This window comes from Gorilla gorilla, chromosome 5 (genome assembly GCF_029281585.2).
Source record: "Gorilla gorilla gorilla isolate KB3781 chromosome 5, NHGRI_mGorGor1-v2.1_pri, whole genome shotgun sequence".
Taxonomy (NCBI): Eukaryota; Metazoa; Chordata; class Mammalia; order Primates; family Hominidae; genus Gorilla; species Gorilla gorilla.
Window position 1 is genome coordinate 86825136 of NC_073229.2, and position 26205 is coordinate 86851340.

The 26205-nt window shown below is 33.0% G+C and overlaps 1 protein-coding gene and 1 long non-coding RNA gene across 19 annotated transcripts in view; one reads left to right on the top strand and one right to left on the bottom strand.

Moving 5' to 3' along the window:
* The window catches only part of LOC129534411 (uncharacterized), a 37339-nt gene extending 36768 nt beyond the window's left edge, over positions 1-571 (top strand). The window contains exon 3 of the long non-coding RNA XR_008681009.2: positions 357-571. This is a non-coding gene — a long non-coding RNA (uncharacterized lncRNA). The remainder of the gene's footprint in view (positions 1-356) is intronic.
* Positions 1-26205, bottom strand: part of LOC101154628 (protein eyes shut homolog) — a 460684-nt gene that overhangs the window by 263875 nt on the left and 170604 nt on the right. The gene's annotated exons all lie outside the window — the stretch shown is intronic.

Here is a 26205-nt window from a genome sequence, read left to right on the forward strand (position 1 = left end):
AGAAACAGCATTTCCTACCTTCATTTGAGCATTGAGATTTTTGTGAAGGCTAAACAATTAGCCTTGCCCAGAGTAATGTTCCATGGAACAATAAATGAGGAACACTCTTAAGTATCATAATTCAAAGAGTTCACAGTAAGCTACAAGAAAGCAGGAACCACCTTTAGCCACTCCCAGTGTGCTCCCAGTACTAAGTACAGTACTGACAGTGCAGGCTTTTACTAAGTAATTACTGATGAACGAATGGATAGACACCCCCAAACTGTAAGTTGGAAAGTATTAGCTACATGCATATATTATTTTCAATTGTAGTCTTGCATCAAATAATGATTTATTTCTCTTCATCTTTCTACCAGCATCTCAATGCAAGGTCACTTCAGAAGTCTGTAGGCTTCTATAACAGCACACAGGATCAAAGGAAGGACCCTCCACTCAAGAATAATCTGTCATGATTGCGGCTAATATCAACATTATCCAAGACCTTATTTAGGTTCCTTGAAAGCTGGTATCTGTGCAGCTTCCATTCAGGTGGAAGGTATTGAAATCATCATAGACTGGCAAAAATGGCCAAGCGCGGTGGCTCACACCTGTAATCCCAATACTTTGGGAGGTCAAGGCAGGCAGATCACTTGAGCTCAGTAGTTCGAAACCAGCATGGGCAACATGGGAAAACCCTGTCTCAACTGAAATAAAAAAGTTAACTGGACATGGTGGCATGCACCTGTAGTCCCAGCTGCTCAGGAAGCTGAGGTGGGAGGATCATTTGAGCCTGGGAAGTCAAGGCTGCAGTGAGCTGTGATCCAGCCACTGCACTCTAAACCTGGCAACAGAACGAAACCTTGTCAAAACAAAAACAAAACAAAACAAACAAACAAACAAAAAAACTCTATTTTTAAGTCCTCACTGCTAAATGCAAAATTTTCTACCACAGGGTGGTAGTAATAGATTTCTGTTATTGAGAAGACCCTCCTCGCCACCCACCCCAAAAAAAAAAAAACGAAAACTTTTCTCTCCAGGTATTTAGTAATTCCTTCTTTTTTTCTCTTTTATCAGGAAAACTGATATACTATTTTCAATGAGTTTTGGATTTTCTAAGGGCACACACAGAGAGAATAACTTTAGGCTACTTCTTGAAGATAAAATTCAACGATTTTTAACCAATATTTATACCATCCAGCATCACCTGGATTATAGCCAATCAAACAAAGCATATGAACCAAGTAATCACACAATATCTGCATTGATGTGTTGTCTACATGCAGCAGAATGATCTGGATAGCTCACCAAAAACATAATTCATATATACATTTTTTACTCCATTTGCCAACATACTTTATTTCAGAGAAATTTTAAATTATATCTCAGCTGTTTCTCAGAGCTCCTTTGTGGAAATTACATCCTGGTTTCTGTTCCATACTTGAGTAAACTACAGGCTTTCCAGTACATTGTCCATTGGACCAAAATCGGGAGCAAGAGAAATAGTGTTATGGCAGTCAGGACACAGTAGCTGGAGCCAAACTATCTCGGTTCAAATTTTCGCTCTGTCACTTACTAACTCTTTATCCTTGAACGTATTATTTAACCTCTTTGCCTCATTTTCCACAACGGTCATCAAAGGGAGTAGTAATAGGATGAGTTAGGGTCATCACTTAAATTGAATGTATTAATACATGCATCACTTAGAACAGGTATATGGTGTATATATCTATATCTATATTTATATATCTATATCTATACAATCATCCCTCAGTATCCTCAGGGGATTGGGTTCAGGACTGCCCGCATATACCAAAATCCATGCATACTCAAGTCCCGCAGTCAGCCTTGTGGAAATCATGGACACAAAATGTTGGCCTTCCATATATGCGGATTTAGCTTCCTGCAAATACTATTTTTCTATCTGATTTTGGCAGATGAATGTGAATGAGGAACCCAGCTATAGTGATGTCCTACTGTAATTATTGAAAAAAATCTGCATATAAATGGATCTGCCTAGTTCAAACCATGTTGTTCAACGGTAAACTGTATATCTCTTCTGAACTCTCCATTTGGAAACACATGGACCCAGAGGATTTCTTCCTTTGCTTGTTTATTTTTATGTGAGTGTGGACCCACATTTATCTCTATTGGCTGATCCAGAAGATTCACAGAGGTTATGTTCTTCATCTTGCTATCCCAACCGTCAGGTCCAAGACTTTGTATTATCTTTTTCTCTTACTTCATTGACTTGTAGATGCCCCTGGTCCTTGATCCATCTTTGTGAACTTAATGATTCAAACTCTCTTGTTTATAGCAGGTTTAAAAGAACAGCTCTTATTACTAGATGTTCAGAAAAATATACATTTTATGTTTCTATTAAATTTAGAAGATCCTACCCATTTTTAGCATTAAAAAATATGAAATGTTTATTCAGATAAAAATTTAGTCCAATGTAGATTTTCAGTGTCTTCTAGGTAAAAATGTTTAGTCTCCCAGACACCTTTCCTTCTTAGTTTTTGTCTCCTTAAGATAGTGCCTATTCATAGGGGAGGGGCTGGGGGGATAAATGGAACTTATTTTATAAGGTTTCATGGTGGTAGGGGAAGCAAACAAACAAATACCTTGAGTGCTATGTCCTCAGATTTCTACGGTTTCCAAAGAATTGGTTATGTGCTGTTGACACAGAATTGGTTATGTGCTGTTGACATCTGCTAGTGATCACTGCTGATTCTGTATCGAGTGTGAGTCTCTCAGCTTAGAAAGAATGTAAAAGTGATCATGTGATCAAGTGATCTTGATCAAGTGGAAGGTTCATCTCAGCTTCCACTGCACCTGTCACTTATGAGCTCTCGCTGTAATTTCATTTTCCTTCATCTGGGGATAGCAGGTAGTGATTCCTAACCTTTTGTGCAAAGACCTCTGACTTCATACAGTTCTCCCATCAGCCTCTTGGTAAATCCTGAGTCCTGTTGTAACTCTGGAACCCAGGGTGGTTCCAAAAGGCTACAACATAGGGCCTTTTCTCCCTGACCTGTTGCATTGCTAAGTAATTATAGCTGAGCCCCTAGTGATTCAAGTAAACCTTCAAGAAGAACCTCATCCCAGACTCCTGGACTATGGGCAAGAGTTTTCTCCTCATTGTTATTCCTTCAATATATGTAACATACCTCATGGATAAGGATGGCTCTTATATTCTTATATAATCCTAAATTAAATGTCAACTATTAAGTATTATCTCTGACATCATCTTTATATTCCCTCCATCCTTATTCTCAAGCAAATGAAAGCTATACAACAACATAGGGAGGTACTCAGAAATGCAAATGATGAAAGCATAATGTCCCCTCATGAACACGAAAACAAGTTCCTGGTAATTTACGTGCATTTTGTGGTACCGCCAAATCCCAATCAGGAAAATAAGTACTGTGCATTGAAATTGTACCTCTGATTTCAAAATTAAAACATAAAAATTTTTAGTAGTTATATAATTATGTTAGTTGCATGAAATTTGTTTCTAAAATATGACTTTGACAAAGATATATATAGGACACATAGTAATCAAAACAAAAGTGGCAATTTTCTCGGTAGTACTATCTACCCTCATGGGCTATTCTATGGAATTCCTTTCCCTATTGTTTTAGGTAAGTCGTCAGTATATCTGTTTTGCAAATAAAACAATGATACTGGGATTTTAGTACAACTCATGTCACTTAGTTTCTATGTCTATTTCTTTATATGAGTTATTATTTCCTTTTAAAACTATCATTTATGTATCGTGATAGATTCAAAATATATCTAAATACACGTTGCTTATTATGAATACTAAAGTTAAGTAATGCAGAATTTATAGATTCATATTCCGGTTTAAAATTAGGTAGCTTACATAGGGGCATTTATATTGTTTCATGGAAGCAAGTTTATTAGTGCTTTCCTTTCAAGCATAGCCTAAATACATTAAGATTAATTTGAGAGTAGTTTTAATTCCATAGGAACATACATTAGCCATATCTTTTCATCTGGAAAAGATTATAACAATAGCAAAACAATAAGTCTAATAATGTCTACAAAGAAACCATATGAGATTAGAAATATGAAACCTTGTATAAATCCCTCTTATCAGTCCCCATACAATTGTCTGAATCCCCACGGCTACAGTCAATTATGCTTTTTTTTTCCCCCACAGAGATACCAGCACCAATAAGAGAACAGTTTATTCTGCCTCTTGCAGTGATTTTTGTGAATATCTCAAAATATCGATAATAAGAAATAGGTCCAGTCAATGCATCTGATGGATGCTAATTCTATCCAGGAGACAATATTAACCTTTTCCACTGTAAGCCTATCAAATACTAGAGATCTAAGATGGAATAATAGCTCAAAATGAATTTCTCCATGAAATAAAAATAGACTGATTGTTAATCTTTCTCGAAACACAGGTTAGTAAAACTGCAGCTGTTTCAAGAAGTGAATATGTTGGAAAATGTCAAGTGTGAGACATTTTTCTTTCTTGACCAATTAAAAGTAATAACATGCCAACTTTGAGAATAATAGTGTGGGAAATAGTGGCAGTTTTTAAACTTTGTAAATAGAAATATCAAAACATATAATTAGTTTCAAATTTTTGGTTAATTAAACACAAATACCTATTTATCTGTTGTATTTTGCTTTCATAGTGGGCTTATAATGTTGACATGAAGAAAATAAAAATAGCTTTATTGTTACAGCCTATGTAACAAAGCATGACAAAAACATCCAGATATCTAATTTCTCATTGGTCTGGGTCTTTCGCAGTGTGGATGCATAATTTTGTTATCAAATTGAATGGATATTTTTAAGGATATAATTACATGTTTCTTGGGGAAGTTCAACAATTTAAAGTATCTTGTCAATGTTTTATTTTTTCCATTCCTCCAAAACTTAAAATTAAGTAGTGAGTCACTGATTCAACAAGATGTACACAAAATTATGTCTACTAGTGTAAATTATAAACATGAAACTATAGCTTAGAACTCTCATCATTAAAGTTATTGGGTTATAATAAAAACACATGTAATACATGTAAAAATGTATAACACAAGCTCAAGCTGAGTTATAAAAACATGTTTTGCTCATGAAATTTAATTTTTTACTAAATTTGATTAGTTGAGGCTTTTAAATAAACATAAACATTAATGAATTAAATAATGTATAATTCCACAAATGTTTTCTCCACATGCATCTTATGCTATGGAAAAATATTTATCCATTCTTTCCAGAAATATTTATTGAGCTTTGAAATATGCCAGACACTGTTCTTGGAAGAAAGAACACATGAATAAACAAAAACATTCTAAATGTTGGCCTTTGTGGTACTTGTGCTCATGTTTTGTATATTAAATAAAAAAGACAAAAACTATTTTTGTGACATTTGCAGTTTGTGGTTAAGCAGGCAGTAAACTCTTCACACAAGTCAACAGCGGAAGCACAGGTTGTAAATATCTGAATGAAAAAGTAATGTGATACAGAATAATGTGTGAAGGCCCATTGTAGGGAAGAGACAGGGAAGCCTTTTTGAAGTGATAACTCCATGGCGTGACACACTTTTAAGTTTGCCTAAGACAGTTTTAATTCACATTTGTTGTCCTAACAGTCTGTCAGAGTAGCCTTTGCTCCACTCAAATATTTAGGAGAATGACTAAGGTAAAGTAGGAGACTGATTGTAAGCATTGAAGCAGGTTCGGTAAGGGATGGTTTTGATGGGGTTTAGGGTGATAGTAACTGAGATTCAGAAATGTGGATACACTTGATACAAATACTCTAAATAATCTTCTTTTCCATTCCTGTATTTAAGTCACTTACCTATTCAAAGAATAAGTAGCATTCAAGACTCTAAAGTTCAAATAACAGAATGATACACCACTTCCTGCTTTAGAGGCTCACAGCCCATTTGAAAGAGACAGACAAATAAACACATGCATATAACTTAGAGCTAGAGGAATCCTAGTGTAATTGGCAATGGGTAAGTGGATCACCAAGGAAAGAGAGGTGAATTCTAACTATATTCAAAAACAAAAAAGATTCACAGAGTAATGGACCATGGACTTGAGATTTAGAAGTGAATGATGGTCATTTGTCAATTGGGATAATATCTCTGTAGGTGTATGAGGTCCTAACTTTGGTGAATGAAAACTACAATTTGCCTTCATAAATTGCTTACATTTTTTCTGAAGAAAGATAGTTTTATAATTCCATCTATTAATATTTCTTTGAACCCCCTGTTACCTGAGAAGGCAATCTATTTTGAAATGAAAATAATAGAGGCTTAATACACTAACCTGGAAACACTTTATAATACATATCACATTGAAGAGTTCCTACATAAATACTCTTCTGTTCATTTTAAACTTGAGCTTTATTATCTGTTTTTTGTAAACCCCAGAGCTTTCTTAATAAGCATTATGAAAAATCTTTTAAATAAGACAAAAACATTTTAGGTTTCTATTCCTTTTTTTCCCTCAGTGCTTTCAAAGAAATTTCTGAGCATAACCTGTTGTATAAATTATACTAGCAGGTTATGATTGTTTGGGGTACTTCCTTGATTTTTCACATTTAAAAATAAAACTGCTCATGTTTTTTTTGTTTGTTTCAAACAGCAAGTAGAAAAATTGTCATACAGAATGTTACCTGTAAACTTTATCTTTGTTCATGTTTTAGATTTTTTTCCTTGATTTGAATGACTGTTTTTTTTTCTTTTCAGGTACTTATATGTGAATTATTTTCAAATTGTACTTTTTAAGCAATAGATGCGGAAAAAATAGGAATACTGACTTATTATGTCCTCAAACTCTCCTCTCAACAAATACCAGGAGATTTCCAGTTTTCTCTTACATAGTTTGGTTGGAATTAGTTCTGTTTTGATTAATAGTCATGAACAATGTGTTTGTTCTGCCCTCTTTTTTAAATATGGGAGGGAGTTGATGTTGGTAATTTTTCATTATTTCTCTCAACTTTGCTATAAAACAGGAGGAATTTCATTCAACTTCCGATCACATTTGAATTAGATACCAGAAGACTAATAATAAGTAATTTTACAATGTTGATGTGCGGGCAATTCTAGGGAAGACTCAAAACCCAGAATACATAAAAGGGAAAATTCACACAATTAATTACGTTTAAAAATTCACATGGAAACACATTAAAGAGTTCAAAAGAGAAACGGGAAAAGTAAAGCCATGAAATACAAACTATCCACATGAGTACTAAAATACCAAGGTGTGGGTTATACATGTGTATATATTTGTCAAAATTTGGAATGTACACTTAAGGTTTGTGCATTTTATTATATGTAAATTTTACATTAAAATAAATAAATTTGAACTCTAGTTAATGATAGTAATAATAAGGTATTTAAGCGAAAGTACGCTGATTCCTGCAAAGTATTTTAAATTGCATCCAAAAATAAGGTGGAATAATGTATGGATAGGATGAAGGAAATATGGATTGGTTTGTGCCACAAGTTTAAATAAATATTAGTGTTAGAATCTAGGTGGTAGATCAATGATGTTCATTGTAAAAGACCTTTAAATTCACTGCCCTTTTTTTTTTTTTTTTGAGACGGGGTCTTGCTCTGTCACACAGGCTGGAGTTCAGTGGCATAATCATGACTCACTGCGGCCTCAATTTCCCAGGCTCAAGCTAGTCTCCCACCTTAGTTTCCTGAGTAGTTGGGACTAAACGTGTGGCCGACCACGCCCAGCTATTTTTTTTTTTTTTGTAGAGACGGGGGTCTCACTATTTTTCCCAGGATGGTCTTGAACTCCTGGACTCAAGCAATCCTCCTGCCTTGGCCTCCCAAATTGCTGAGATTACAGGCATGAGTCACCATACCGGCTTTCACTGCACATTTGAAATTTTCATAATAAAATGTTGAAAAATTTCTACATGATGATTTCTAATAAATAATATAATGCAATTGAATACCAATTAAAAATTGCAATGACATGAATGGTATCAACAAAAAATTTAAAATAAACACACAAGTGAAAAAAATGAAAATAATGCATAACTTCATTGTCGATCACATAAATTAAAATTAAATTGATATTTATTCTATTATGTCTTGAAAGAAGAAAATAAATTATAATACACAAGGTTTTTGAGTGTGACAGTGTTGAGAATTATATACAATGTCCACGTGTATATAAATTTGTACAGCCTTTTAGAAATACTCCTTTTGAATATATGTCTAGTAAATTTAATGACATTACCTTTGATTCAGCAATTCAAATTTTAGAAATGTATTTTCATAAAACATTGAAAGACTGGACGCAAAGATATATATCCATAAGTTTATAGGTATCAAATTGAAAGTATATAACATACATATTTAGCAAAATTATTTGATTAAATACATTTGGTATAAATAATATGATTAAATTTTTTTATTGTATTGTAAGCACTGATATAGATTTATATTTATGGACATAAAAAGATAGCCACACTTTTTTGAGTGAAAAAGGCAAGCTATGAAAAATTATGTTGACTATATATGTGTGTGTATGTGTGTATATATTTATATATGTTTGTATGCATAAAAGAATAAATGTCTGAAAATGCAGGATAAAATAAAATTTGCTATCTCTGGAAATGCTGTATTGTGGTCAATGTTTACTTTCCTTTTATATATTTCCTTTTACACATTCCTTTTACACATTTCAGTAGTTTGAAAAGTAAAAATAAACATTTACAGATAAAAACTTGAGGAAATATTTCACATCAGATATAATGAATAATATTCTTAAAGTACCAAGTTCTTACAGTTAAAAACTACCAACAGTCGCAAATTTTTAAAAACAATATTTATTTACATGACAAAATGGTAGTCTCTAGGAAACACAGAGAATAAGAAATATAGAGAATAAGTATTCCTTACCTTCCACATATTTACAACCAGTATTCAAAAATAGTTTTAAAAATATGTTTAACCACTCTAAATGTACATTAATATTCTATACACACAAGTGTGAAATGATCACATCAAAGTAAAACTATTTATTGATTTATATTTACTTACTACATATTCCAAGCTATACTAAAATGTATTTAAAATGTAATTCTAATTGCCTAAAAAAAGCATATGAGTTTGTATAAATAAAATACCATTTTCGTAAAATGAAATTCTAAGATAAATTTGTTGAATTTTGTTTTTTTGAAAAGGATTATAAATAACATTTAGATTATATCATCATTCATGAGTTCAAAGAAGAAATCTCCTTTGAATGTAGCACCATTCTGCCCTGATTAGATCAATTTTGGACATTGACCATCGTAATTAATTACTCTTAGCCTTCAGGATGATGCACAACTCAAAATATGGAAAACTGAAATTCTATAACAAATACAACTGGCTTTACAACATCTGAACCATTTAATACATTTAAAATTACTTAAATGAAAAGTAAAAGTTATTGACTCAAAATTTTAATCAGCTTGACTATCCTTCTGCATCTAAACATGAATTAAACAATCTTAAAGCTAGAAATCTAACCACAGACAAATATAAGTAAAAAGAGAAGTTTACTGGTTTACTTTTTTCTAATATCTGAGTTGAATTAGTCTCTTCCAAAGTATTTTTTTTTTTGCAATTTTGAATTTACTGGTTATTTTAATGAATGAAGAAATAATAATGGGATATAATGTCTTAAGCAGGAATGAGCAGAATATACAAAAATCTAATCTAAGAACGGGAATGAGATATTGGATATTTATTTATGAAAACTGAATAACTAATAAAAATGATCTCAGCAAATATGCTTAATTTAGATATTGTGACAATTTCCTGTGAAACTTTTGAAGTTAATGTTTTGAGGGAACTTTAAATTCTCTCTCAACCACTTGCAATTTAATTAATTAGCTATCAGGCATCAGTGATATTCAAACTTGCCTCCAGAATCTCATTTATGAGATTTCACCCTGGATCACATTTTTAGTTTGTCATAAAAGTTGGCACTCTGCACAAAATTGGCAAGGCAAAATATTTATTTTCCTCTGTATTCACTTCAAAAAAAAATACTGTCATATCTGACAGAAACCATAGTTAACTTCTCTCTGAAGTTATTCTTTCTCAAGTTTTTTACCCTTTGTGCTCTTGACAACTTTTCTGCAAATTTCATTGTAACAGAACCAATACAACTAATAAGATTCCCGCTGTAACTTTCCTCATGCCTTATATTTATTTTTGTCTATTTATTAAAATAGTACTTTTTATAAGAGTCGCCCTATGATATTACTGCTTCTTTTAATTACTTTTTGAAAATACTTTTATTTTTAAGAAGTATGTTTAATCAAACTCATCTTAAATTTATTTTGCATACCTTCAAATATGCATTGTTATCTGAGATAATTAATCTGTTTTAATATGGCTAAACAAAATTTGTGCTTTAAAGTTCATTATCTCAGCGAAAAGAATGGAGTGAAAATCAATTATATTTAAAACCACACACATACATTATGCAGAATTTTCTCCTTTCAGAATTGATATTCACAGAAATAAAATGCCACTCTTATTGTTTAGTTGGAAAATACTGTTGTTAGAAAATTACATTTCATCTTATGTGTCAATCTCCGCACAGAAAAGCAAATTAGCTTTCCCTGGAATGTGAGAAAGCAGCAAAAGCAAAACACTCTAAAATTATAATTTCATATTCTTATATTTTTATCTTTACCTTGCTAAAGAATAAGAATATATTCCACTCTTAAAAATTCTTGATTTTGTGGAGGAAACACATTCAGCAATCTTTAGAATGATATAGTTAAGTGTCACTTAATTATGAGGATACATTCTGAGAAATGTATCATTAGGCAATTTTGTTATTGTGTGAACATCACAGAGTGTACTTACAGAAACCTAAATGGGATAGCCTCCTACACACCTAGACTAAATGCTATAGCCTATTGCTCCTAGGCTACAAACCTGTATGAGGTACTACTGTACTGAATACTGGAGACAACTGTATCACATGGTAAGTATTTTAATATATTTAAACAGGAAAAGGTACGGTAAAAATACAGTTTAAAAGACTTAAAATGGTACACTGTATAGGGCACTTGCCACAAATAGCATTTGCAGGACTGAAAGTTGCTCTGGGTGAGTCAGTGAGTGAGTGTTGAGTGAATGTGGAGGCCTAGGATGTTACACTATTGTATACTTCACAAACACTGTACACTTTATAAACAGTGTACACTTTATAAACACTGTACACTAAGGCTACACTACATTTACTAAAAATATATTTTATTTTTTCAATGATAAATTAACTCACCATAACATTTTAGGTTTATTTACTTTTTAATGGTTTTAACTCTTTGACTTTTCTGTAATAACACTTAGGTTAAAACACAAAAACATTCCACAACCGTAAAAAATATGTTCTTGCTTTATATCCTTATTATAGAAGCTTTTTCCTTCATATCCTTACTATATAAGCTTTTTAAAAAAAATTTTTTAAATTTATTTTCTTTTGTAGTTTCTAAATTTTCTTGTTAAAAACTAAGATATGAACACACATATTAGTCTATGCCTACACAGTGTCAAGATCATCAATATCACTGCCCTTCACCTCCACATTTTGTCCCACAGAAAGGTCTTCAGAGGAAATAACACACATGGAGCTGTTATCTCCTATGATAATAATGCCTTCTTCTGGAATACCTCCTGAAAGGCCTACCTGAGGCTGTTTCACAGTTAAATCTTTTTTAATAAGTAGAAAGAATACAATCTAAAATAATGATTAAAAACATAGTATAGTAAATACACAAATCAATAACATAATCTTTTATTATAAAGTAGCACATAATTATATTTGCTTATATTTTTTGTATGACTGGCAGAGCAGTAGGTTTGTTTTCACCATCATCACCACAAGCACGTGACTAATGCATTGCACTACTACATTACCATGACTACCACCACTAAGAGATAGGAATTTTCCAGCTCTATTATTATCTTATAGGACCACCTTAGTATCTGTGGTCCATCCTTGACTGAAACAACTTTACCTGGTGTAAAACTGTATGTATCCAAGATAGCCAAAAAAAAAAAAAAAATCTAATACTAACATTGTAAGAACTGTACAAAATTTAATTTTAAAATTACATGAATCTTTTAAAATAGAGAATGTACCCTTGTTACTCCTAATACTTAGCTGACTCTCCTTTTTCTAGATGAGAAAAATATCACAATTGCAAATCATCTTAAAAGGAGATTCTCATTCAGTATAATATAATTTCACTTACACTGAATATCACTTTTTATTTCATTTATTGCATTATCTCACACACTTGGAAAGGTTTGAATTGCCACCTGGCAGTGTATTATAATATCATATTTTACATTCACTCTTTATCAGATATCTAACATGGAAATTCAAGTTCATATTTCTTTGCAGACAAAACCAATGACAAAAAGTTCTTTAAACAATCAGTTTCTCCAAAGCTATTCTAAATACATTTAATCCTCTGAATCAAATGCATAATATGAATATGTATCATGTTCATAAGCAAGTTACATAAAACTAAAGTGTTATGCCACTAAAAATATATAGGCCACATATCATGTGTCTACATTTATCTTTTTGAATGCATTGTGTTTCACCTTTTGAGATATAGTTCACACACTGGATATAAAAATATCCAGCCCAGGCTGGAATGCAATGGTGCAATTTTAGGTCATTGCAGCCTTGAACTCCTGGGCTCAAGTATCCTTTTGAATCAGCCTCCCTAGCAGTTGGGACTACAGGTGCATGCCACCACGCCTGGCTAGTTTTTTCTTTTTTTTTATTTTTTGTAGAGACAGTATCTTACTAAGTTGTCCAGACTTGAAGCAAACTCAGGCCACAAGTGAACCTTTCCCCTTAGACTCCCAAAACACTGGGATTACAAATATGAGCTGCCATGCCCGGTCTATTAAACTATTCCTTATTTGTTGGTGTTTTTTTTTTTTTTTTTTTGGTTTCTTTGTATTGTGTTCTTTTTTTTCCCCTTTTCTAACTATTCTTAACATATCAGAGTTTGTCTACTCAGATTTGCATGACTTCACTTTTCCAAACTCATAGGGATTATTTACCTTCATTAGTCATTAATTGCTAACAATGAAATCTAAATTGGTGAGGGCAGAGAAGGATACGCAGATAAATTTTGTTCCATCATTTAGATACATTTTTATGTTTATATTTTCCTATTATGATACTTTTAAGTTTCTGGAGCTGCAAATTCCAGACTTTCTACTTCTCTTTGTCAAAAGGTGCATTTTTTCATTGCAAATATTCTAACCTATGTGCCATAACTACAGGGGAACATCCTATATATAAAGCAAATTATTCTATTCATATTTGACATATGTCCTCTGTCTCTGACAATATTTCAAAGTCTTCCTAACTGTACTTTATTTAAAACTTCTATAACTTCTCTAGTTTTATTAATGGATTAATTTTCACAGGATGATTATGATGCTTGCAATATTCAGCTTCCTTATGATCAAAGCCAATTCTAATTCTGCTATTTACTCACAAGCATACTAATTACTTTTTAAAATATCGTGTTCATAATGATCAAAATATCTCTCTGTGTAACTGATTCTTTTTCCTAGCAAAAAGCTCATTAGCAGTCATAGGACTCAATAATGTTAATATTCCCAGGATGAATGATACAAAAGATTCATTATCTTTATGCCACACTGGAATCATTGAACTGAATCATCTTATACGATTACAATTATCTTTCAGGCAATGTACTCATATAAATTTAACTAAATGCTTAAATGGCCTGTTGACCCAAAGTGCACTATTAGTTTTGGCTTGATAATTTAATAAATTAATGCCCAGGAAATAATGCATACTTTTTATTCCACACTTTTTTATTTTTTGAATCAAATAATTGTGTGGGTATAATTAGAATATTGAAGAAAAAAAAAGCTTCCTTTCTTCTTGGCTACCCTTTCTTGGTACATGCATGTCTTCTTCACTGATTATGATGAAGAATTGAGAGAATTCAACCTACATAAGTTCATTTTCTGTATAATTGCAATTTAAAACTTTAAGCAGCATGCTTCCAACCAGTTTTGGTGAAACTCTAAGAACATAAATAAATTATTTGAAAAGTCAGTATAAAGTATACCTTCAGCATGAATATAATATGGGTATATAAGAAAGACTATTTCTTGTTTTCTCATGAAATCTTAATTTTCTTAGTTTTATGTTTAGTTTTCTTTTTATAGATAAATTCCTTAAAGCCCTAAGTCATGATAAGCAGAAAAAGACTGAAAAGATCCCAAATTAAAATCATTTTATTGTAAAAATTATATTGATTGATCAGAGACAGTTAAATATTATATTTACACATTCCAATCTGTTTAAATGTCCTATTAGTACACATAAAGTTGTAATAGTATGGCATTTGTGATTTATCGCAAGATTTCTGTACCTTTACAGTACAGTTCTCTGACATTGGCTGCACACAGCAATTTCCCATATAGCTTTACAAAACACTAATAAACGGGCCTCAAACCCACTACTTCTGGCTTAATTGGCCTAGGATGTTGCCTCATGATCAGGATTGTTAAAAGATCCCCAAGAAGTTCTATTCTTGAGCCAAGCTTAGGAAACATTGCTCAAAAGGTGTATCAACAGAAGAATAAAGTCTAAAGTGCAAAGTAGACATTTGCTTTAAACTTGTCACATTTCTCAAAATTTATCTAGTAATACAGAAAACATTATTTGCATATATAAGCCATTTAAAATGGCCCTAACAATACTTATTATCTTAACAATTTCACTAGCAAACTCCAAAAGAACACTCATAATGGTATAAAAATATATTAAATTATTTAGACATAGCCAGCATTTTAGACAGCTAACAGGATGTTAAAATAATTAATATAACGGTGCTTGGATTGGCATGTGTCTTTGAATTTAAACCCTGTATATATATGTATATATATGATATATATGTGTATATGTATATATCATATATATTTATTATGTATGACATATAATCCTGGGTTATTACTATTTTAATCAAAAGATAATTCAGAGCTCATGAAATATGATGAATTGAACTTCCTTGATACTGATTCGGATTGTTGTTTGGTCCATCTATCTGATTACTGCTTAAAGAAAAACACAGGTACTAAATTTACCATGAACTGATTAAATTAGGTAATACTAAATTTATTATGCACTGACTAAACTAATTCTTGCAAGCTATAAACTAAATTGTATTTATTAACTGCATTATAGAATAAAAATATTCTCATAAACAAATTCCTAACCCTCTGGAAAAATAATACTTTATTTTAAATATTTCTATTGCTGAGTTAACTAAGCAACAACTAAACATTCTACAATATGAAATGTTAATATCATTTAATTAAAATACATTGTGGATATTGGTATTACATAATCACTCATTCTATAGTATTAATCATAGAAGGTTTCTTTTCATATATTTTATAGAACGTTATTAATCTTTATTCTGGTGTGTTATTTATTATAACTTAAAAAAAGCAAGTGATTAAATTTAAATTAAGATAGTTTATATTAGTTGATTGGGGAAAAATAGAATTGCTCATCATATTTTCCCACCTTTTAAGTATTTTTTTTTACTTATTTTACTTTTTCTGGTTAGAATTTCATCAATTTTATCAAAAATATGAAGGCTGTTTAGGTATGAATTTTTCTTGAGCATTACTGTGTAAACAAGATAAATATATAAAGAAAGTAACAATCTTAAAACTTAAATTAACTTTTTTCTAACCACCCCAGAAGTCTCTGTAAATGAAACAGCTACAGAGGCATCTCAGTTTATAGATGGTTTTTGCTTCAACTATTTCCATTGCACAGATATACACGTCTGTCTTATAACTTTAATTTTCTTGTCTTTCTTATGAATATAACAGTACATGCAAAATCACATTATTTAGTGTTGGAGAAATCAATATATTAAATTAGAGGTGTCTGGCATACAATAGATGTTCAGAATATTGGTATATTTGTTGACTAAATTAATTTTATTATTTAATATGGTGGTGACTTCTCTATGGATAAGGTGAGAGACCTAGTTGAATCCTTTCTATGAATATTCTTCAAGCAATCTTGTCAATAATTCACTGTTCATCATAGTAATTATAAACATAAAAAGGAAAAACATCTGCAGTGTGGGAAATCTGAATTCGAACTATAATTTTCAGTCTGGTACACTGGGTAAGATCATTTTTAAGTGGAAAAGAAAGAAAGAAATGAACCCTGAAATATTCTGTGTGTGAGCATTAGCAGCAATTCAAATACATGATCTGATGCCAGCCAAACAGAATTTATTTAAATATGTACACAAATAAATGCGTTTACATGATTTACGGTAGTTTTTACAGGTACTAAAAGTTAGCAGATAACTTTGTCTTGAATGTAAGCCATGTGTACAACAGAAGGTAAGGATCCAGGCAATTCGTTTAACTGAGTATTGACTTTTTTCAATTATGATGAGTTATGATAAAGTGATTAAAAACACACTACCTCGGTCTTCACATGTTTACAAATATGTTTTCATTTGTAATATGATTTCCTACTTTGATAACTTCAAACCTAATTTTCTTCTGTTTTTCATATGGATGGTTTATGGTTATTAGGTAAAAATATTTATTTAGATTATGAAATAAAAGAGCCTAAATTAATAAAGTTGGAAACTTTTGCATACTTTTCTTAAACAACTGAAAAAAAAGCAATTTAGTTACTACAGGCTACATGGTGTCCATGATTAGTACAAAATCTAATTATTCACAAAGTGCCAGGCACATGGGATATACAATACAACGTGTATTTAAATTTTACTTATTTCATTTTCAATTATCTTTAGGTTTATATTATTTCACAGATAATAACTACACATTTCATAACTAAATCTGAAGTCTATATAAATGCACATTATGAGTGTTTTTGGAGATATGGACCCCCAAACAGATGGTAAGATGCTGAAAATTTAGACTACAATATAAAAATTACTCTTGCTACACTGTACTTCACCAAAATACACAGGATTAGTTAACAATTACACCCTAATTAAAGAATCTTGTTGTCTGGGGTCAAAGCTTTAATTCATTTAATGTCCGTATATTTGGTAAAAATGGTAATATCTATGGATATCTCCAGAAAAGTTCGCCACCTAGCAATATCTATGCCTGTGAAAGGATCCAGAATATCTTGTATTAAAAAATTATATATATGTTGGATGTAGTCCAATGAATGTCATGACTCAGAAGAAAGTACAATAAACCATGTTCCCCACAGATGACCAGTTGTCTCCACAAAATGTACATTTGTTATAAAATGCATAAAAATGAACTAGGTATACTTAAAATGGATCTACATGAGGTTTACTCTACTTGGCAAGAAAAACATTTATATTATTAGATAGAGAAAGTGGTTGCATCAATTACAGCAAATAAATGACAGTATTTGTTTTTTATTTGTCATTATTCTTAAATCCTCTAGAGGCAAAACGGTTAATGAAATACTTCTCAGCCTGCATTTATATGCCCACCTTTTAAATAAAATCTGTAAATATTCAAATACAATCTATGCATATTCTGTAGTAATCTTTAAAGATTATCAATAAAGATTATAGACATAAACATATACATGCATGTTTGTGTGTGCATGTATACACACTACAAAGGCTAGTCCTTGGAAAAGATGAGAGGTATGTTCTCATTGTTCATTATCTATTCAAAACCACTAGCTTACTGCTACACTGTGCAGAATCAAACAAAACTTTCTAGAACATACCAAAAGGCGAAATTCAATCATCGTGTTTGCTATTTCAAAAATCTGAAAAATGTTGCTTAGTAACTTGTCTGCAAGTAGGTTAATTGAATTCGAATAATTATTTTAAAATACTTTGCAAATTACTTTGTCCTTTCATTTTTAATTTTACATCTACATTACTATTGATCAATACCTTGCTTGAGACAAAGTTTAGGGTACTTTGCAGTTTTCATCTTTTGAACAAGACTGGCAAGTAGTGGGTATTAAATGAGCATTGGCCAATTTAAATGAATACTCTGAGGAAATAATTCATCCCAGTTATCCGAATATTCAAAACCGAGTTCATTTTATTTATATATATATATATATACATGTGTGTGTGTATATATAAATATATATATTTAGTACATATATATGTACTCTATATATTATCTATGTAGACACAAAGCTAAATGATGTTTACTGTGCCACATTTTTACTGTCTTTTGGATAATATGATTTTTAATTTTTTAAATATTATGTTTTCTTGAGACCAGATATATATATTTGATTTTTAAAGTATGTTTTCCCCCAGGGCTTCTACACGAATACTTCTCAGATGTGGTTACTTAGCAAAAAAAGTTCTCAGCCAGGTGCGGTGGCTCACGCCTGTAATCCCAGCACTTTGGGAGGCCAAGGCGGGCAGATCATGAGGTCAGGAGATCAAAGTCAACCTGGCTAACACGGTGAAACCCTGTCTCTACTAAAAATATAAAAAATTAGCCGGTCGTGGTGGCAGGCGCCTGCAGTCCCAGCTACTTGGGAGGCTGAGGCGAGAGAATGGCGTGAGGCCAGGAGGCAGAGCATGCAGTGAGCTGAGATCGCACCACTGCACTCCAGCCTAGGCGACAGAGCGAGACTCCATCTCAAAAAAGAAAAAAAAAGAAAAAAAAATTACCAAATAGTATGAACACAAATTAATTTGATGTGAACTTCTTGACACAAAATTGTATCAAGAGTTAGAAGAACATGTTAATGCATTAGCATCAAGTATTAAACATTTACTCTTACAGTTTTTCAGTTTTAAGTAATTAATTTTATTAAATTATATATTTTAGTATAATGGAAGGCTGATATCCAATTTTTAAAGCCAGCTTTTATTCTACATGTTTTACTCATTTATTCTGATGTAATGACATTTTTCTAGTGTTAATAGTCATATAAAATGTTTCTGCTCTGTGAGTTTCTTCACTAATTCTTGTGTTTAAGTCTTCTGAGTTTGTTTTAATTCACTCAAAATTATTTGTTCACTCTCTAGAAATTCATTACTCTTGCAAATAATCAAATCACTGTTTAAGACAATTAATGTGTTAATCAACCTTGTTTGCTTCAAACAATAAACCCACAAGTTAGACCAATTTTAAGACTAATTTTATTGAACCAGAGAATTTAATATGGCATTATTTTCCTATATGTTTTAAGAAGTAAATCTTTAGGCCGGGTGCAGTGGATCACACCTGTAATCCTAGCACTTTGGGAGGCCGAGGTGGGTGGATCACGAGGTCAAGAGATTGAGACCATCCTGGCCAAAACGGTGAAACCCCGTGTCTACTAAAAATACAAAAATTAGCTGGGTGTGGTGGCACGTGCCTGTACTCCTAGCTACTCGGAAGGCTGAGGCAGGAGAATAGCTTGAACCCGGGAAGTCAAGGTTGCAGTGAGCGGAGATAACGCCACTGCACTCCAGCCTGGTGACAGAGTGAGACTCTGTCTCAAAAAAAAAAAAAGTAAGCCTTTATTTTCTAATAAAACTAAGAAAAAATAAATACGTATATATCTTAGCTCAATATTTTTAATTCAATTGGTGACTGATCACTATGACTAATACATTGAAGCTTTTAAAAATGTTATTATTTCCCTGACTTATTTATACGAATTAAGTATTGAACTTGTGTATAAACATTAAAACAAATAAAAATAAAACATCATATGCAGTTACAACAAATGATTTCTAACATTAGGACATGGATTTTTATGGAAAAGGAGAAATATTTTTATACTTTCTTTGATCTTTAGTTCAGGTGATTTTAAATAACTTTAATGTGCTTGTTTCTGCAGATATTCATTAAACATCAAGAGTGTTAGAAACCTATGTATAACTAAGAAATGTTGACTTGGAGAAAAAAATATTGTTTCACCTCTGATCTATATTTGATATTAATTCAGCAGGTTGACAATATAACAAGAGCCTGTGAACGAAGCTATTGGTTTACTTATGACGGACTTAAAATATCTAGTTTACTAGTGACAGTCAGAATTCAAATTAATGGAGAAAAAGAAACTCACTTGTTACGACTACAAAAACTATTCTATCACATATCTATTGGTAAATGTTTAATGATACCTGAATTAAAATTATATAAAATTAGCAAGGTATATTGGTAAATGTTTAATGACACCTGAATTAAAATTATATAAAAATAGCAAAATAAGTTCATATGGTATTATTTATAATATTTTTTAATGCATTATTATTATACTTTAAGTTTTAGGGTACATGTGCACAATGTGCAGGTTAGTTACATATGTATACATGTGCCATGCTGGTGCGCTGCACCCACTAACTCGTCATCTAGCATTAGGTATATCTCCCAGTGCTATCCCTCCCCACTCCCCCCACCCCACAACAGTCCCCAGAGTGTGATGTTCCCCTTCCTGTGTCCATGTGTTCTCATTGTTCAATTTCCACCTATGAGTGAGAATATGCGGTGTTTGGATTTTGCACTTGCAATAGTTTGCTGAGAATGATGGTTTCCAGCTTCATCCATGTCCCTACAAAGGACATGAACTCATCATTTTTTATGGCTGCATAGTATTCCATGGTGTATATGTGCCACATTTTCTTAATCCAATCTATCATTATTGGACATATGGGTTGGTTCCAAGTCTTTGCTATTGTGAATAATGAGGCAATAAACATACATGTGCATGTGTGTTTATAGCAGCATGATTTATAGTCCTTTGGGTATATACCCAGTAATGGGATGGCTGGGTCAAATGGTATTTCTAGTTCTAGATCCCTGAGGAATCACCACACTGACTTCCACAATGGTTGAACTACTTTACAGTCCCACCTACAGTGTAAAAGTGTTCCTATTTCTCCACATCCTCTCCAGCACCGGTTGTTTCCTGACTTTTTAATGATTGCCATTCTAACTGGTGTGAGATGGTATCACATTGTGGTTTTGATTTGCATTTCTCTGATGGCCAGTGATTGTGAGCATTTTTTCATGGGTTTTTTGGCTGCATAAATGTCTTCTTTTGAGAAGTGTCTGTTCATGTCCTTTGCCCACTTTTTGATGGGGCTGTTTGTTCTTTTTCTTGTATATTTGTTTGAGTTCATTGTAGATTCTGGATATTAGCCCTTTGTCAGATGAGTAGGTTGCGAAAATTTTCTCCCATTTTGTAGGTTGCCTGTTCACTCTGATGGTAGTTTCTTTTGCTGTGCAGAAGCTCTTTAGTTTAATTAGATCCCATTTGTCAATTTTGGCTTTGGTTGCCATTGGTTTTGGTGTTTTAGACATGAAGTCCTTGCCCATGCCTATGTCCTGAATGGTAATGCCTAGGTTTTCTTCTAGGGTTTTTATGGCTTTAGGTCTATCATTTAAGTCTTTAATCCATCTTGAATTGATTTTTATATAAGGTGTAAGGAAAGGATCCAGTTTCAGCTTTCTACATATGACTAGCCAGTTTCCCCAGCACCATTTATTAAATAGGGAATCCTTTCCCCATTGCTTGTTTTTCTCAGGTTTGTCAAAGATCAGATAGCTGTAGATATGCGGCGTTATTTCTGAGGGCTCTGTTCTGTTCCATTGATCTATATCTCTGTTTTGGTACCAGTACCATGCTGTTTTGGTTACTGTAGCCTTGTAGTATAGTTTGAAGTCAGGTAGTGTGATGCCTCCAGCTTTGTTCTTTTGGCTTCAGATTGACTTGGCAATGCGGGCTCTTTTTTGGTTCCATATGAAGTTTAAAGTAGTTTTTTCCAATTCTGTGAAGAAAGTCATTGGTAGCTTGATGGGGATGGCACTGAATCTGCAAATTACCTTGGGCAGTATGGCCATTTTCACGATATTGATTCTTCCTACCCATGAGCATGGAATGTTCTTCCATTTGTTTGTATCCTCTTTTATTTCATTGAGCAGTGGTTTGTAGTTCTCCTTGAAGAGGTCCTTCACATCCCTTGTAAGTTGGATTCCTAGGTATTTTATTCTCTTTGAAGCAATTGTGAATGGGAGTTCAGTCATGATTTGGCTCTCTGTGTGTCTGTTATTGGTGTATAAGAATGCTTGTGATTTTTGTACATTGATTTTGTATCCTGAGACTTTGCTGAAGTTGCTTATCAGCTTTAGGAGATTTTGGGCTGAGAAAATGGGGTTTTCTAGATATACAATCATGTTGTCTGCAAACAGGGACAATTTGACTTCCTCTTTTCCTAATTGAATACCCTTTATTTCCTTCTCCTGCCTAATTGCCCTGGCCAGAATTTCCAACACTATGTTGAATAGGAGTGGTGAGAGAGGGCATCCCTGTCTTGTGCCAGTTTTCAAAGGGAATGCTTCCAGTTTTTGCCCATTCAGTATGATATTGGCTGTGGGTTTGTCATAGATAGCTCTTATTATTTTGAAATACGTCCCATCAATACCTAATTTATTGAGAGTTTTTAGCATGAAGGGTTGTTGAATTTTGTCAAAGGCTTTTTCTGCATCTATTGAGATAATCATGTGGTTTTTGTCTTTGGTTCTGTTTATATGCTGGATTACATTTATTGATTTGCGTATATTGAACCAGCCTTGCATCCCACGGATGAAGCCCACTTGATCATGGTGGATAAGCTTTTTGATGTGCTGCTGGATTTGGTTTGCCAGTATTTTATTGAGGATTTTTGCATCAATGTTCATCAAGGATATTGGTCTAAAATTCCCTTTTTTGGTTGTGTCTCTGCCCGGCTTTGGTATCAAGATGATGCTGGCCTCATAAAATGAGTTAGGGAGGATTCCCTCTTTTTCTATTGATTGGAATAGTTTCAGAAGGAATGGTACCAGTTCCTCCTTGTACCTCTGGTAGAATTCGGCTGTGAATCCATCTGGTCCTGGACTCTTTTTGGTTGGTAAGCTATTGCTTATTGCTGCAATTTCAGATCCTGATATTGGTCTATTCAGAGATTCGGCTTCTTCCTGGTTTAGTCTTGGGAGGGTGTATGTGTCGAGGAATTCATCCATTTCTTCTAGATTTTCTAGTTTATTTGCGTAGAGGTGTTTGTAGTATTCTCTGATGGTAGTTTGTATTTCTGTGGGATCGGTGGTGATATCCCCTTTATCATTTTTTATTGCGTCTATTTGATTCTTCTCTTTTTTTCTTCGTTAGTCTTGCTAGCGGTCTATCGATTTTGTTGATCCTTTCAAAAAACCAGCTCCTGGATTCGTTAATTTTTTGAAGGGTTTTTGTGTCTCTATTTCATTCAGTTCTGCTCTGATTTTAGTTATTTCTTGCCTTCTGCTAGCTTTTGAATGTGTTTGCTCTTGCTTTTCTAGTTCTTTTAATTGTGATGTTAGGGTGTCAATTTTGGATCTTTCCTGCTTTCTCTTGTGGGCATTTAGTGCTATAAATTTCCCTCTACACACTGCTTTGAATGCGTCCCAGAGATTCTGGTATGTTGTGTCTTTCTTTGTTCTCATTGGTTTCAAAGAACATCTTTATTTCTGCCTTCATTTCGTTATGTACCCAGTAGTCATTCAGGAGCAGGTTGTTCAGTTTCCATGTAGTTGAGCGGTTTTGAGTGAGTTTCTTAATCCTGAGTTCTAGTTTGATTGCACTGTGGTCTGAGAGACAGGTTGTTGTCGTTTCTGTTCTTTTACATTTGCTGAGGAAAGCTTTACTTCCAACTATGTGGTCAATTTTGGAATAGGTGTGGTGTGGTGCTGAAAAAAATGTATATTCTGTTGATTTGAGGTGGAGAGTTTTGTAGATGTCTATTAGGTCTGCTTGGTGCAGAGCTGAGTTCAATTCCTGGGTATCCTTGTTGACTTTCTGTCTCGTTGATCTGTCTAATGTTGACAGTGGGGTGTTAAAGTCTCCTACCATTAATGTGTGGGAGTCTAAGTCTCTTTGTAGGTCACTCAGGACTTGCTTTATGAAACTGGGTGCTCCTGTATTGGGTGCATATATATTTAGGAGAGTTAGCTCTTCTTGTTGAATTGATCCCTTTACCATTATGTAATGGCCTTCTTTGTCTCTTTTGATCTTTGTTGGTTTAAAGTCTGTTTTATCAGAGACTAGGATTGCAACCCCTGCCTTTTTCTGTTTTCCATTTGTTTGGTCGATCTTCCTCCATCCTTTTATTTTGAGCCTATGTGTGTCTCTGCACATGAGATGGGTTTCCTGAATACAGCACACTGATGGGTCTTGACTCTTTATCCAATTTGCCAGTCTGTGTCTTTTAATTGGAGCATTTAGTCCATTTACGTTTAAAGTTAATATTGTTATGTGTGAATTTGATCCTGTCATTATGATGTTAGCTGGTTATTTTGCTTGTTAGTTCATGCAGTTTCTTCCTAGTCTCGATGGTCTTTACATTTTGGCATGATTTTGCAGCGGCTGGTATCGGTTGTTCCTTTCCATGTTTAGTGCTTCCTTCAGGAGCTCTTTTAGGGCAGGCCTGGTGGTAACAAAATCTCTCAGCATTTGCTTGTCTGTAAAGTATAATTTTTATTTTTAAATGTTTCCTTGATGTGTCTCTTTTACTGAGTTCTAATATGATGAATCACCAAATACAGATAATCATAGCATTCAATGAAGAGAAGTTAAGTGAGTTAATTAACATGTGTTTATAAAGCTGTGGTTTTATGCTTTCACTAATCTTTCCTTGTGGCAAATATTGTGGCACATTATAGAAAAAATAATAAAACTAAACAAAACTAAAAATAAGCAGTTCCCAAGTCTCCAAGCACAAGGCAGAGATGCTTATAAATTTAACTGAACAACTTTTCCAGTTTATGTCAGCAATAAAGGGATATCTAAATGGAGACCAGAATGAGACTGAATCGTTTGTCCTTCTCAGCTGATTCTCTCTGGGGCTCTTCTCCCCAGTTGGTTAATCCATTGTTTTCTTCATACAGTTTAGACACAGAGGAGAACCTTTGGAGATGAGAAATTTGAACTTTATATTTTTCTTCTTTATTTCTACAGGCTACACTGAAAACAGTTGCTCTGTATCAGGTTAGCCATAAGTTAGAGCACCAACTTAAATTACCTTGAAATACATCAACTTTTTATAAATTTTCTGATTTAGAGATTTCAAAATTACTTCTGCTATTAATCAAATTTTCCTTAGACATGTTTTCCATTATTATTGTAATATCATTTTTATTAAAATAATAGTAGTAGCTACATTCTTTTACACATTATTCAATTATGGTAAGTAATTTGCATATTTTTTCTTATTTAATATCTATACAACAGTTTTATGGGATGGTGGTGTTAAAATTATTTTTCCTTGGAATAATAAGAATAAATATTTAGGACACCTGGTTTGGATTATTGCATTGGAGAAAAATGTACTTCCAAGCAGACTATCATTGTTAAGATTGTTGCATTTCTTGAGTTAATCAAGAGTAAGACCACATTTTTAATGAATATCTCTTACTATATAGGAATAATCTTTCTTTTTTTTTTTTTCTGGTTTTGAAGCAGTATCTCTCTGTCACCCAGGCAGGAGTGCAGTGGGGCAGCTACAGCTCACTGCAGCCTCAACCTCCTGGGTCCGGTGGTCCTCTCACCTTCACCCTCCCAAGTAGCTGGAACTATAAGCATGCATAACACCACCCGACTACTTTTCAAATTATTCGTACAGCTGAGATCTGTCTATGTTGCCCAGGCTGGTCTCAAAATTCTGGGCTCATGTGATTCTCCCACCTCAGACTCCCAAAGTACTGAGATTGTAGGCCTGGGCCTCTGCGCTTGGCGATTCTCCTTTTTAATACCTTAATTTGAGATATGGCCAGGCAAGCAGTAGACCTTACTTCTAATTACAGAATTGGGAGGAAAGAAAGAGTCTGAGCTCTGGGCACACAAGCTGATGCAGTTGATGTACAATGTCCTGCTGGATAACCTCCAAAGACTTGGTTGTAATTTTCTCAATCTCTATTTTTCGTAGGACAGCAAAGTCATCATCCAGGAGGAACTAACATGAAAAACATTTTGCAGATATATTATTATTTTAAAATCATTTGCCTTAATTTTTAAACCACTTATATAAAATGAATGTTTATCCCTTGAAATGAACTACATTAAAATTTAATGCAGATATTTCAGGTGCCTTCAGCTCAAAATAATTTGGGTAATTTTTAACAATTGTTTATAGTAAATAAATTTATCTTTAAAGGACAGCTGAGAT